The following is a 14,924-nucleotide window of genomic DNA, read 5'->3' as shown; positions in this document are numbered from 1 at the left end:
GATTCCACAGCCACAAAGTCAGATTCCACAGCCACAAAGTCAAAATTGGCTAAACAAAAATAGCTTTTTGGTCTTAATTAAGGTTAGGCATAAGGTTAGCAGCGTGGTTAAGATTAGGGTTATGTTTAAAATCAAATTTTAAGAAGATAAATTGTAGAAAGGGGCGGGGTTTATGGCTTTGTGGGTAAATAACTGGTTTTAATGTTTATGGTATAGAAGCTAGTGACGACCCTATCTTGGGGGCTTCTATAATTCTGATGCCGTAAAGGCTATTGCCGCCCCCTGGTGTAGCCTACTGTTGTGTACGTATATTTGTACAAATAAAAACAGTTTTTACACGTCTATGCACGGGGTCAGTGCTACTGCAATATATATGTAATAATTTAGCCCGAATACCTGTTGAATATATGCAATAGATACATTTGAAGTTCAGCCAGAGCTCCACACGCCACACCAAAATTATATATTGGATAACTGATGACGTACTTTCAAAACATTTGCCCGCGGGGAGGCAAGCTTTGGAAAGACAGCACAGGACACCATGGTGACATTTCGTCTCCTGACACTTTTCTAGTGCGGTTTGAGTGGATTACGGAGCTCCTGTGTGATTTCATAAATAACGGGAACATAAATTAAATATACAACTTTAAGGTAAGCATTAATTGAAGCATTTTCTTATCTTTGGCTATAGCATTGCTTCAATTAGCTGAAATATTACATTTATGGATAAGGTAACAAGGCTACTCAAAGGAGGAACTCATCATGGTATTTTATAGCTGAGTGCAACCTTTGTAGCTAACGTTAGCTTTAAAATAATAGTTAACAAAATTACCCTTTATATCTGTCCAAACTTGTATCGCATATGCTTCAGAATTGCCACATTGTGAGAAATGTATTATTAATAATCAGTAGGGTAAATGCTTATTACTAAAATCAGACTCAAAATGTCTTGATATAGCCTAGCTAATAATTAAACATTATAAAACCAACACACTTTTGCTCTTGTTTTTCCTTTGCAAATTGTATAATTTTGCCGATAGGGTAAGCAATTTTCACTTGACATATATTGAATACAAGATTGTGTTTATTTGCAATAATACAAATATATCTAACGAACTGCTATATTCTCCCACTGGCATTTTTTTGTTTTTGTTATTTCAAGCAAATATTGAATTTATAGCAATTTCCACAGCGTATTACGTTTTGCAATCATGCTTAGGTTATAGTTTTGACAGGTGAGGAACAATGTTCCCTCTAATTTTTGGGGGCACTGATATATATGATATAGCCTACAGTAGCCTATATGTGGTGTTCAATGCAGGCCTTCATTGCATGAGACTTTTAAAAACGTTTTTACATTATGAAGGGCTTGATATTAATGAATACTGTTTTACTTGGTCTGTAACACCATGGGTCAAATAGGTGTCTGTGAATTGCATTGTATTGTGTTGTATGATGCAAGTAACCACTTTACGAAATAAAATGTATTATTATTACCATACAGAGAATTAGACAATGTAGGTTACCCCTCTGCCTATTGGCTTATTTGCATATTCAAGCCTTGTCTCAAAATACAACACTCCCCATTTAATTAAGAAGTAAGCTTTTTACCTGACTGGCCTTTCAAAGACAGCTTGAAATCTAGCCTACATGTTTTGTGCTCTTGTAGGAAGCAGTAACTCCCCATTGCATACCTATAGTTATCTATAACTGGGCTAATAACTCGCTAACTAGTAAAGAATATCAACAAATGTGCACACGTGCGGGACTGCGCTCTGATCTAAACTGATCTGGAAAATACTGTAATGACCCAGCTGGGTCATAAAGTAAAAGAGAGACGGGCACCAGGTGTACAGGCAGAACACAGGTTTATTCCTGAATGGGCTATTGTTCAGGCCACAGCCCACGCCGCTAAACCTCGAACATACACAAATATAACATGTCAAGTCACGGGTCCCGAACAGAAGAGAGAGAGATGAGACCGTAACCCCTATTTAAGCATTCCAAAACCCCGCGGGATTACCCATCATACCCCCCCAACCTTTCCATCTGTCCTGGCATATTTAACCCCTGCTAGCACCCATGAGAACGATAACACACCCACGAACACAGAACACAATACCGGGTCGTTACAATACATTCACTCGCGGGTGATTGATTGAAAGACCGCTCGTGGGCTACATCCTCCAATAGAATTCTACTCCGTTGCGCTCTGGCAATGCCTATAACAAAATCACAGACTCAATCTTGCAAAGTTAGATTTGTTTTGGTTTGTTGCATTGAAAAGGTGCTGATATAATGTTGATTCGATCACAGAAACACGTTGATCTATATAGTGCAAACTAATGGGTCGAACTCAGTTAAATTTAATCTCTTGAGTCTCTGCGCCGCATGGCATTTCTTCTGTGCGTCAGTCCTGGAGGAGGTGCGTGGCCGCGCCGACGCGCGCAGTTTAGAGGGAACATTGGTGAGGAACAAATGTTATGCAATGGAGCAGAAGTTATTGCTACCATCATTTTTAGATCGCCTTATGTACAAACCTGTCAATTGTTTTCATTAATTCTAAACTGTTGTCTCTGCTGTATATTGCTATATAAACTATAGTTCTGGCCTCTGTCTTCAGCAGATGGTCATCTCTTCACACGAAACATTTAAAGTATGTGATGTTTTTGTAACCCCCCCCCCCCCCCCCCATCTCCTTTTAACCACTTAAAACGTGTTGTAAGATAACATTTCAACATTTTATTCCAATGTCCCTTCAAGCCTTATGGACATGGAGGAGGTATGTGGGGATCTGTGGTCTCTGTGTGTAAGCAGCAGTGGTGGGAAAAGTACCCAATTGTCAAGATACCTTAATAGAAAATGACTGAAGTAAAAGTGAAAGTCACCCAGTAAAATACTACTTGAGTAAAAGTCTAAAAGTATTTGGTTTTAAATATACTTAAGTATCAAAAGTAAATGTAATTGCAAAAATATACTTAAGTATCAAAAGTAAAAGTAAAAGTATCAATCATTTCAAATTCCTTATATTAGCAAACCAGACGGCACAATTTTCTTGTTTTTAAAATGTACGGTTAGCCAAGGACACACTCCAACACATAATTTACAAACAAAGCATTTGTGTTTAGTGAGTCCGCCAGATCAGATGCAGTAGGGATGACCAGGGATTTTCTCTTGATAAGTGTGTGAATTGGACAATTTTCCTGTCCTGCTAAACATTCAAAAAGTACTTCTGGGTGTCAGAGTAAATGTATGGAGTAAAAAGTATATTATTTTCTTTAGGAATGTAGTGGGGCGGCAGGTAGCTTAGTGGGTAAGAGCGTTGTGCCAGTAACCGAAAGGTTGCTGGTTCTAATCCCCGAGCCGACTAGGTGAAAAATCTGTCGATGTGCGCTTAAGCAAGGCACTTAACCCTAATTGCTCCTGTAAGTCGCTCTGGATAAGAGCGTCTGCTAAATATGTAAAATGTAGTGAAGTAAAAGTAAAAGTAGTCATAAAAAGTAAAGTACAGATACCAAAAAAAACTACTTAAGTAGCACTTTAAAGTATTTTTACTTAAGTACTTTACACCATTGGTAACCAGCTGGGTGTGGACTAGGGTTGAATGGTGGGAACCCGGTTACCGAGATTTACCGGGATTTACTGCCAAAACCACACCCTTTTCCCGGGATAAATAACTGCGAGAAACCGGTAAATTTTAATAAATTATTTATATGAACAGCATTGCGTGAAATGGAACTATTACATTAAATCTGGCTTTTCTATGGCCTCTGCATGATGAATCAATGCTCAGGGTGGGGACAGACCATCTCAGTATGGAGCGCAGTTCACAATGCATTTAGACCTAGCATCTCATTATGGTAACTTTTTTTCTTGTGACAAGGTAGGCCTACATTTGCTGCAGCATAGCCTATGCATAGCCTATGCAACAGTAATATAAAGACAGAATGCGCGTCTAATTTACCCATCTCCATATAGATAATCCTGTTCTAGATTGATATATAGCCCAATATATAGATGTCTTAGCCTACCTCTTTCAGGTAATAAATTCAATGCAGTATTAGCCTTATATTTAGCTAATTAATTATGGGTTATGCATAATAAGCTTCTAACTTATAGCCTCTGTCTCTTGCGCAATACGCAAGCACCTGTGCTCCGCTGGCCTCTCCTTAAAAAACTCTCCTTAGCTCTTGGAGTCCCATGCAGGAAAAGCTAGACTAGAATAGCTTGCTGGACATTATTTCTTTAGCATTTCTTTATACCAATAGACTATTTGAAGAGGGACGGAAGCTCTTTTCTTGCTGAATGTTAAATACAGCAGCCAATAGAACTCACGGGTAGTTTGAAAGAAGAGCGAACCCGCGATGGCGGTAGGCTGTAACAGTTATTTATTCAGACCAATAACCATTCAATCTTTGTGAAGAGAAGTGAAACCCTTCTGCATCAAATTCTAGTCCTTTAATTCAAAGATGTCATTAGAATTTCAAAGATAAGGACAACGAAACGTATTTCATTTAACTGTTGAAAGCGAGGAAGGAATGAAGCAACAATAGAGAGAGAAAGAGGAGGTAGGCTAATAACATTAGGGGAAATATTATGAAAGGTAAATATGCGTCCATCTACTAATTAGCCTATACAAATAGGCCCTATTATATTTCAAAATTAAAATCAAATTTGCTAGCCTATACTTGTAACTTTGTAGGCCGCATGTGCTGCACCAGAATCACATGTTCTCTTTTGCTTTATCATGGTTTGAACGATGTGCGTAATTCCAAGCCATATAATACAGTATAATACAATACAGTACAGTAAATAAAGTTCACACTCAAAAAGATTAGCCTACTGGAGCTAGTTTAATTCATTTACCCAAGAGAGCATATAGCTAGCTACAGTGCCTTGCAAAATAATTCATCCCCCTTGGCGTTTTACCTATTTTGTTGCATTACAACCTGTAATTTAAATGGATTTTTATTTGGATTTCATGTAATGGACATTCACAAAATAGTCTAAATTGGTGAAGTGAAATGAAAAAAAATAACTTGTTTCAAAAAATTCTAAAAAATAAATAACGGAAAAGTGGTGCGTGCATATGTATTCACCCCCTTTGCTATGAAGCCCCTAAATAAGATCTGGTGCAACCAATTACCTTCAGAAGTCACATAATTAGTTAAATAAAGTCCACCTGTGTGCAATCTAAGTGTCACATGATCTGTCACATGATCTCAGTATATATACACCTGTTCTGAAAGGCCCCAGAGTCTGCAACACCACTAAGCAAGGGGCACCACCAAGCAAGCGGCACCATGAAGACCAAGGAGCTCTCCAAACAGGTGAGGAACAAAGTTGTGGAGAAGTACAGATCAGGGTTGGGTTATAAAAAAATATCAGAAACTTTGAACATCCCACGGAGCACCATTAAATCCATTATTTAAAAATGGAAAGAATATGGCACCACAACAAAGCTGCCAAGAGAGGGCCGCGCACCAAAACTCACGGACCAGGCAAGGAGGCCATTAATCAGAGAGGCAACAAAGAGACCAAAGATAACCCTGAAGGAGCTGCAAAGCTCCACAGCGGAGATTGGAGTATCTGTCCATAGGACCACTTTAAGCCGTATACTCCACAGAGCTGGGCTTTACGGAAGAGTGGCCATAAAAAAGCCATTGCTTAAAGAAAAAAATAAGCAAACACGTTTGGTGTTCGCCAAAAGGCATGTGGGAGACTCCCCAAACATATGGAAGAAGGTACTCTGGTCAGATGAGACTAAAATTGAGCTTTTTGACCATCAAGGAAAAGGCTATGTCTGGCGCAAACCCAACACCTCTCATCACCCCGAGAACACCATCCCCACAGTGAAGCATGGTGGTGGCAGCATCATGCTGTGGGGATGTTTTTATCAGCAGGGACTGGGAAACTGGTCAGAATTGAAGGAATGATGGATGGCGCTAAATACAGGGAAATTCTTGAGGGAAACCTGTTTCAGTCTTCCAGAGATTTGAGACTGGGACGGAGGGTCACCTTCCAGCAGGACAATGACCCTAAGCATACTACTAAAGCAACACTCGAGTGGTTTAAGGGGAAACATTTAAATGTCTTGGAATGGCCTAGTCAAAGCCCAGACCTCAATCCAATTGAGAATATGTGGTATGACTTAAAGATTGCTGTACACCAGCGGAACCCATCCAACTTAAAGGAGCTGGAGCAGTTTTGCCTTGAAGAATGGGCAAAAATCCCAGTGGCTAGATGTGCCAAGCTTATAGAGACATACCCCAAGAGACTTGCAGCTGTAATTGCTGCGAAAGGTGGCTTTACAAAGTATTGACTTTGGGGGGGTGAATAGTTTTGCACGCTCAAGTTTTCAGTTTCACAAAAAAAAATTATTTAGCATCTTCAAAGTGGTAGGCATGTTGTGTAAATCAATTGATACAAACCCCCCAAAATCCATTGTAATTCCAGGTTGTAAGGCAACAAAATAGGAAAAATGCCAAGGGGCTGAATACTTTTGCAAGTCACTGTACATCTATGGGCTTTTATGTTTTTCTGTCGTGCATAATGTGCAGTAGCCTATATCATATATGTATTGGATCATGGCACAATAATTTGGGCTTTTTGGGTTTGGGCTCATGAAATGTCGTTAACGTAGGGCTCATAAAATGTATTTAATGTATGGCTCATCAGGCTCAGGTAGCATCAGGTTTGAATTTTCATGCTGACCAAAGCTCTAATCAAATCCAGACATATTTATATGCTTTATAATGCTTTTGAACGACACTTCTGGTTTTGGCGGGAAATACCGAGTTACCTGGGAGAAAAGTGATTTATTCCTGGGATGGGACATTTGTAAAATACCGGGAAAATATTCAACCCTAGTGTGGACTGTGCTAGCCTCCTCTGTTAGATCATCTTGACCTTGGAATGAGCCTCCTCACTGGAAGATGATATGATGTTTTCTCTTTGTGTGGTGCATCATTATCTGACATATTTCAGTCAGCTGTGGAATGTCACCAAAAATGCAACTGTAATGCCGAGGTCAAGCTCCCTATAAAATGATCCAGCTTCTTATTAGCTTATTAAATATGACCATGCCCTCTGTTGTGTGAACTAAAGTTACTAAACTGCAGTGCATAGGGTCACTCAGTTGCTTGTTGGCTCTAGGCCTACAGTGCATCTGTTGTTGTTGTGTTGTTTGTTGCTTGTGTTTGCATGAGCCATGTCGTATTTTTAGGCATACCACACAATGTCTGTATTGATGCACAGGTACCTGATCTGAGCTCTCTTCCTCCTCTCCTCTCTGCCACTTCCTGTTTTAAGGCAAACCATGGTGGTTTCCCGAAACCACAACCCCACAATGCGACTTATATAAAGAGTTTGCATAATTTAGGCTAAATCTACATAAGTCTGATGGAAGCACATACAGTGAGGGGGAAAAAGTATTTGATCCCCTGCTGATTTTGTACGTTTGCCCACTGACAAAGAAATGATCAGTCTATAATTTTAATGGTAAGTTTATTTGAACAGTGAGAGACAGAATAACAACAAAAAAATCCAGAAAAACGCATGTCAAAAATGTTATAAATTGATTTGCATTTTAATGAGGGAATAAGTATTTGACCCCTCTGCAAAACATGACTTAGTACTTGGTGGCAAAACCCTTGTTGGCAATCACAGAGGTCAGACGTTTCTTGTAGTTGGCCACCAGGTTTGCACACATCTCAGGAGGGATTTTGTCCCACTCCTCTTTGCAGATCTTCTCCAAGTCATTAAGGTTTCGAGGCTGACGTTTGGCAACTCAAACCTTCAGCTCCCTCCACAGATTTTCTATGGGATTAAGGTCTGGAGACTGGCTAGGCCACTCCAGGACCTTAATGTGCTTCTTATTGAGCCACTCCTTTGTTGCCTTGGCCGTGTGTTTTGGGTCATTGTCATGCTGGAATACCCATCCACGACCCATTTTCAATGCCCTGGCTGAGGGAAGGAGGTTCTCACCCAAGATTTGACGGTACATGGCCCCGTCCATCGTCCCTTTGATGCGGTGAAGTTGTCCTGTCCCCTTAGCAGAAAAACACCCCCAAAGCATAATGTTTCCACCTCCATGTTTGACGGTGGGGACGGTGTTCTTGGGGTCATAGGCAGCATTCCTCCTCCTCCAAACATGGCGAGTTGAGTTGATGCCAAAGAGCTCTATTTTGGTCTCATCTGACCACAACACTTTCACCCAGTTCTCCTCTGAATCATTCAGATGTTCATTGGCAAACTTCAGACGGGCATGTATATGTGCTTTCTTGAGCAGGGGGAACTTGTGGGCCCTGCAGGATTTCAGTCCTTCACGGCATAGTGTGTTACCAATTGTTTTCTTGGTGACTATGGTCCCTGCTGCCTTGAGATCATTGACAAGATCCTCCCGTGTAGTTCTGGGCTGATTCCTCACCGTTCTTATGATCATTGCAACTCCACGAGGTGAGATCTTGCATGGAGCCCCAGGCCGAGGGAGATTGACAGTTCTTTTGTGTTTCTTCCATTTGCGAATAATCGCACAAACTGTTGTCACCTTCTCACCAAGCTGCTTGGCGATGGTCTTGTAGCCCATTCCAGCCTTGTGTAGGTCTACAATCCTCGGAGAGATCTTTGGTCTTGGCCATGGTGGAGAGTTTGGAATCTGATTGATTGATTGCTTCTGTGGACAGGTGTCTTTTATACAGGTAACAAACTGAGATTAGGAGCACTCCCTTTAAGAGTGTGCTCCTAATCTCAGCTCGTTACCTGTATAAAATACACCTGGGAGCCAGAAATCTTTCTGATTGAGAGGGGGTCAAATACTTATTTCCCTCATTAAAATGCAAATCAATTTATAACATTTTTGACATGAGTTTTTCTGGATTTTGTTGTTGTTATTCTGTCTCTCACTGTCAATAAACCTACCATTAAAGTTTTAGACTGATCATTTCTTTGTCAGTGGGCAAACGTACTAAATCAGCAGGGGATCAAATACTTTTTTTCCCTCACTGTATATGAAGTGTTGCACTGAGGGTCCCTGGAGTACAATCCCATGGACAGGGAAAGTGAATGACACTCAGGGAAATTAGGGCTGGGCCAAATGGCCAAAATATCATATCACAGTATTATTGACGGTCTGACAGAATTGTCTGTTTTTGAGTAATAAAAGTTCTAAATTTGCTTTATGAGTAGTGCATGACCCTAGGGTGGCAACAAAGTGATTTCAATGGTTCATTCTCCATTCTGATTGTTTTATACTGTTCAATTCAACTTGAAGCAAAAATTATTTCCTGCATTTTCATAAATTTCTGCATTTCCTGCACTCATTTGAGACAATTTCCACACTGCCACATAGGGCTGCACGATATGGGCAAATCATCTAGGCCTTATTTTTAACAAAATGTTGCAATTGCGATTTTATTTGCGATATAGATCAAAAACCTTGGGTGAACTGTTGGAATCATGGAAATATAATGTTTATTCTAATTCAATAGTTGGAATGTTGTGGCATACCACGGACAAGCCACCAGGGGGAGACTCATCGAGGCCTGGTGACAGACAGAGTCTACATCACTCGAGTAATCAAGGGGCTGAATGCTCATCAGCCGTACGGGGCCCATAAAGCTGCCAGGAGGGCAGCACACGGGAGGGTTGGAGGTAGTGAGAGGTTGCTACCGGATAGACGTCCTCACGGTCTGCTAGAACCGAGGGGCTCGGTGTTCTACCCCAGAGGAGACAGCATTCCCCGGAGCCCAGAAGACGGTAACTCCAGGAGACCGGTTTCTTTTCTTTTCTTTTCTTTATTGTTTTAAATAAACACCCTTGACACTGAGGCATCACACTTGTGTCCGTGTCTGATCTGTTTAAACGTCTTGATCAAACCGCCTGGTCTGCCACAAGTGGTGGAGAACATGGGCAAGTCTGACATCGTGGTCAGACCAGGGTTGACGTTTACGCAGTATCAGCATGGACGAGTTGATAGCTCAGTTCATTCGGGCCAAACAAGCGCAAAAGGACATTCAGGAACGCTGGAAGAACAGCGTCTACAGAATGTCTGCCTGCTTGAGGACCTCAGGAAGCTGCGGTGAGAAACGCAGACCGAATCGTATCCCAATCAGTTTTTAATCAAGCTAACGGAGGATGACAACACCGAGACCTACACTACCAGTCAAAAGTTTGGACACACCTACTCATTCAAGGGTTTTTCTTTATTTTTACTATTTTTTTCATTGTAGAATAATAGTGAAGACATCAAAACTATGAAATAACACATGGAATCATGTAGTAACCAAAAAAGGGTTCAACAATTCAAAATATATGTTATATTTGAGATTCTTCAAATAGCCACCCTTTGCCTTGATGACAGCTTTGCACACTCTTGGCATTCTCTCAACCAGCTTCATGAGGTAGTCACCTGGAATGCATTTCAATTAACAGGTGTGCCTTCTTAAAAGCTAATTTGTGGAATTTATTTTCTTCTTAATGCGTTTGAGCCAATCAGTTGTGTTGTGACAAGGCAGGGGGGGGGGGGGGGGGGGGTATACAGACGATAGCCCTATTTGGTAAAAGACCAAGTCCATATTATGGCAAGAACACCTAAAAAAAAAAAACGTTGAAAGTTTCTTCAAGTTCATTCACAAAAATCATCAAGCGCTATGATGAAACTGGCTTTCCTGAGGAACGCCACAGGAATGGAAGACCCAGAGTTACCTCTGCTGCAGAGGCTAAGTTCATTAGAGTTACCAGCCTCAGAAATTGCAGCCCAAATAAATGCTTCAGAGTTCAAGTAACAGACACATCTCAACATCAATTGTTCAGAGGAGACTGTGCGAATCAGGCCTTCATGGTCGAATTGCTGCAAAGAAACCATTACTAAAGGACACCAATAAGAAGAAGAGACTTGCTTGGGCCAAGAAACATGAGGAATGGACATTAGACTGGTGGAAATGTGTCCTTTGGTCTGGAGTCCAAATTGGAGATTTTTGGTTACAACCGCTGTGTCTTTGTGAGACGCGGTGTGTGTGAACGGATGATCTCCGCATGTGTATTTCCCACCGTAAAGCATGGAGGAGGAGGTGTTATGGTGTGGGGGTGCTTTGCTAGTGACACTGTCTGTGATTTATTTAGAATTCAAGGCACACTTAACCAGCATGGCTACCACAGCATTCTGCAGCGATATGCCATCCCATCTGTTGTGGGCTTAGTGGGACTATCATTTATTTTTCAACAGGACAATGACCCAAAACACACCTCCAGGCTGTGTAAGGGCTATTTTACCAAGAAGGAGAGTGATGGAGTGCTGCATTAGATGACCTGGCCTCCACAATCCCCCGACTTCAACCCAATTGAGATGGTTTGGGATGAGTCGGACGGCAGAGTGAAGGAAAAGCAGCCAACAAGTGCTAAGCATATGTGGGAACTCCTTCAAGACTGTTGGAAAAGCATTCCAGGTGAAGCTGGTTGAGAGAATGCCAAGAGTGTGCAAAGCGGTCATCAAGGCCAAGGGTGGCTATTTGAAGAATTTCAAATATAAAATATATTTTGATTTGTTGAACACTTTTTTGGTTACTACATGATTCCATATGTGTTATTTCATAGTTTTGATGTCTTCACTATTATTGTTCAATGTAGAAAATAGTACAAATAAAGAAAAACTCTTGAATGAGTAGGTGTGTCCAAAATTTTGACTGGTACTGTACCTCTGCACATTCGAACGGACAGCACTCCGTGAAGGATAGCCGAAGGTGAAATGGGTGAGTCTGCTGGACCCGTGCCTGTCCGGAGACGTCCAAAGGCGTATTATGACCTCAACACTGAACAGGCGGCTAACTACGCCTGTCTCAAGAGGGAGGTACTCAGCCGCTACGGGTACAGCCTGGCACGTCGGGCCCAACTGGTCCACAACTGGAGGTTCGTTGCCGACGCTTCCCCCCGAGCCCAGATGAGCGACCTACTGCGCATCACCAGGGCATGGCTCATAACCGACGTAGCCACCCTCCCTGTTATCGACAAAGTGGTCATGGATCGCTTCTTACGGGCGCTACCTCACGACATGAAGAGGGCGGCGAGCCTACGCACGCCCCAGACCTTGGAGGACCTCTTGGGAGCAGTGGAGACGCACCAGAATACCGAGGCCCTGCTGAAGTGGACACAGGCCGAGTCTGAGAGCCGTCGGAGGGAACAGAAGGATGACCCCACCACCGTACTCCCCAATCTGACAGTCAGCCGGGCTAAAGGACTGCAGACCCGTGGAGAGACAGCTGGGAGAGAGTCTACCCGCCGCCGCCGCTGCCGCCAGGTGGATGAAGACCAAAGGAGGTGTTTTGAGTGTGGTGCCCAGGAACACCTCGCATGGAATTGTCCGGGTCGGGAGTAGTTGATGCCATCAGCGGGCCCCGGAGACAAGCTGGGCCACTCAGTAAACTACGTCACCTCCTGTTGGGCCCACAGCGAACTACCAGCACCCATGGTCCCGGTGAAAGTCGACGGTCATGACACCCACGCTCTGTTGGATTACAGGAGTGTGGTAACGGTTGTACAAGTGCGCCTGCTGGCCCATCCGAGCGACCGTGGTGAGGAGATGTCTGTCTCAGGCCACCATCGTGACGCCACAAGGGAGCTGCCAGATGGTGGTGGGTGCCATATCTGAGTTGCAGGTACCCCTCCTCGTGGGACGAGATTGTCTGCTGTTCGCGGCACTGTGGAGGCACGAGCTGGGAAAAAGAGTACGAGCCGGTGACCGACGAGAGCGGGGATGGACCGTCGCCTGCGCGGCCCGGAAGCAAGCGGTTGCCAACCCTGTGTCTACAGCCTATGCTCCCCCTCCTCGATTTCAAGGGGCCCGCCGAGACACTTGCCCTGAGCCCCCTGAGGACACAGTTTGGGACTGCCCAGTGGGAGGATCCGCACTTGAAAGCCACCGCTGCCCAAGCGATAACGGTGGATGGCCAGCTTCTTCCGGGGGTGATAACTGGCGATACCCCCATTTCCAAATAAAAAATAACCTGTTGTATCAGGTGTCGCATGAACAGGGGGAATTTTGAGAGGTGCTGTTGCTGCCCTGCCGGTACGTCGGAACCGTGCTTCAGCTGGCCCACATCCATTTGTTGAGGGCGCACCTGGGAAAGGAGAAGACCCGGGAACAGATCACCGCCCGATTCCACTGGCCAGGGATGAGGCGGGCCGTGGAAGACTATTGCCGCAGCTGCCCGGAGTGTCAAATCACCGCCTCAAAAGCACACTTCCGAAACCCGCTGGTTCCCCTACCGATCATCAGCGTGCTGTTTGAACGCATCGCCATGGACATAGTGGGCCCCCTGGTAAAAACACAGGTACATCCTGGTTGCAGTGGGGGAAAAAAGTATTTAGTCAGCCACCAATTGTGCAAGTTCTCCCAAAGATGAGAGAGGCCTGTAATTTTCATCATAGGTACACGTCAACTATGACAGACAAATTGAGGAAAAAAAATCCAGAAAATCACATTGTAGGATTTTTAATGAATTTATTTGCAAATTATGGTGGAAAATAAGTATTTGGTCACCTACAAACAAGCAAGATTTCTGGCTCTCACAGACCTGTAACTTCTTCTTTAAGAGGCTCCTCTGTCCTCCACTCGTTACCTGTATTAATGGCACCTGTTTGAACTTGTTATCAGTATAAAAGACACCTGTCCACAACCTCAAACAGTCACACTCCAAACTCCACTATGGCCAAGACCAAAGAGCTGTCAAAGGACACCAGAAACAAAATTGTAGACCTGCACCAGGCTGGGAAGACTGAATCTGCAATAGGTAAGCAGCTTGGTTTGAAGAAATCAACTGTGGGAGCAATTATTAGGAAATGGAAGACATACAAGACCACTGATAATCTCCCTCGATCTGGGGCTCCACGCAAGATCTCACCCCGTGGGGTCAAAATGATCACAAGAACGGTGAGCAAAAATCCCAGAACCACACGTGAATGACCTGCAGAGAGCTGGGACCAAAGTAACAAAGCCTACCATCAGTAACACACTACGCCGCCAGGGACTCAAATCCTGCAGTGCCAGACGTGTCCCCCTGCTTAAGCCAGTACATGTCCAGGCCCGTCTGAAGTTTGCTAGAGTGCATTTGGATGATCAAGAAGAGGATTGGGAGAATGTCATATGGTCAGATGAAACCAAAATAGAACTTTTTGGTAAAAACTCAACTCGTCGTGTTTGGAGGACAAAGAATGCTGAGTTGCATCCAAAGAACACCATACCTACTGTGAAGCATGGGGGTGGAAACATCAGGCTTTGGGGCTGTTTTTCTGCAAAGGGACCAGGACGACTGATCCGTGTAAAGGAAAGAATGAATGGGGCCATGTATTGTGAGATTTTGAGTGAAAACCTCCTTCCATCAGCAAGGGCATTGAAGATGAAACGTGGCTGGGTCTTTCAGCATGACAATGATCCCAAACACACCGCCCGGGCAACGAAGGAGTGGCTTCGTAAGAAGCATTTCAAGGTCCTGGAGTGGCCTAGCCAGTCTCCAGATCTCAACCCCATAGAAAATCTTTGGAGGGAGTTGAAAGTCCGTGTTGCCCAGCGACAGCCCCAAAACATCACTGCTCTAGAGGAGATCTGCATGGAGGAATGGGCCAAAATACCAGCAACAGTGTGTGAAAACCTTGTGAAGACTTACAGAAAACGTTTGACCTGTGTCATTGCCAACAAAGGGTATATAACAAAGTATTGAGAAATTGTTGTTATTGACCAAATACTTATTTTCCACCATAATTTGCAAATAAATTCATTAAAAATCCTACAATGTGATTTTCTGGATATTTTTTCCTCATTTTTTACATTTACATTTTAGTCATTTAGCAGACGCTCTTATTCAGAGCGACTTACAGTTAGTGAATACATTTTTTTTTTTTATACTGGCCCCCCGTGGGAATCGAACCCACAA

This window comes from Coregonus lavaretus (assembly GCF_964263955.1).
Source record: "Coregonus lavaretus genome assembly, chromosome: 10".
Lineage (NCBI taxonomy): Eukaryota > Metazoa > Chordata > Actinopteri > Salmoniformes > Salmonidae > Coregonus > Coregonus lavaretus.
The sequence above is the reverse complement of the archived record's forward strand: the minus strand, read 5'-3'. Positions refer to the sequence as shown.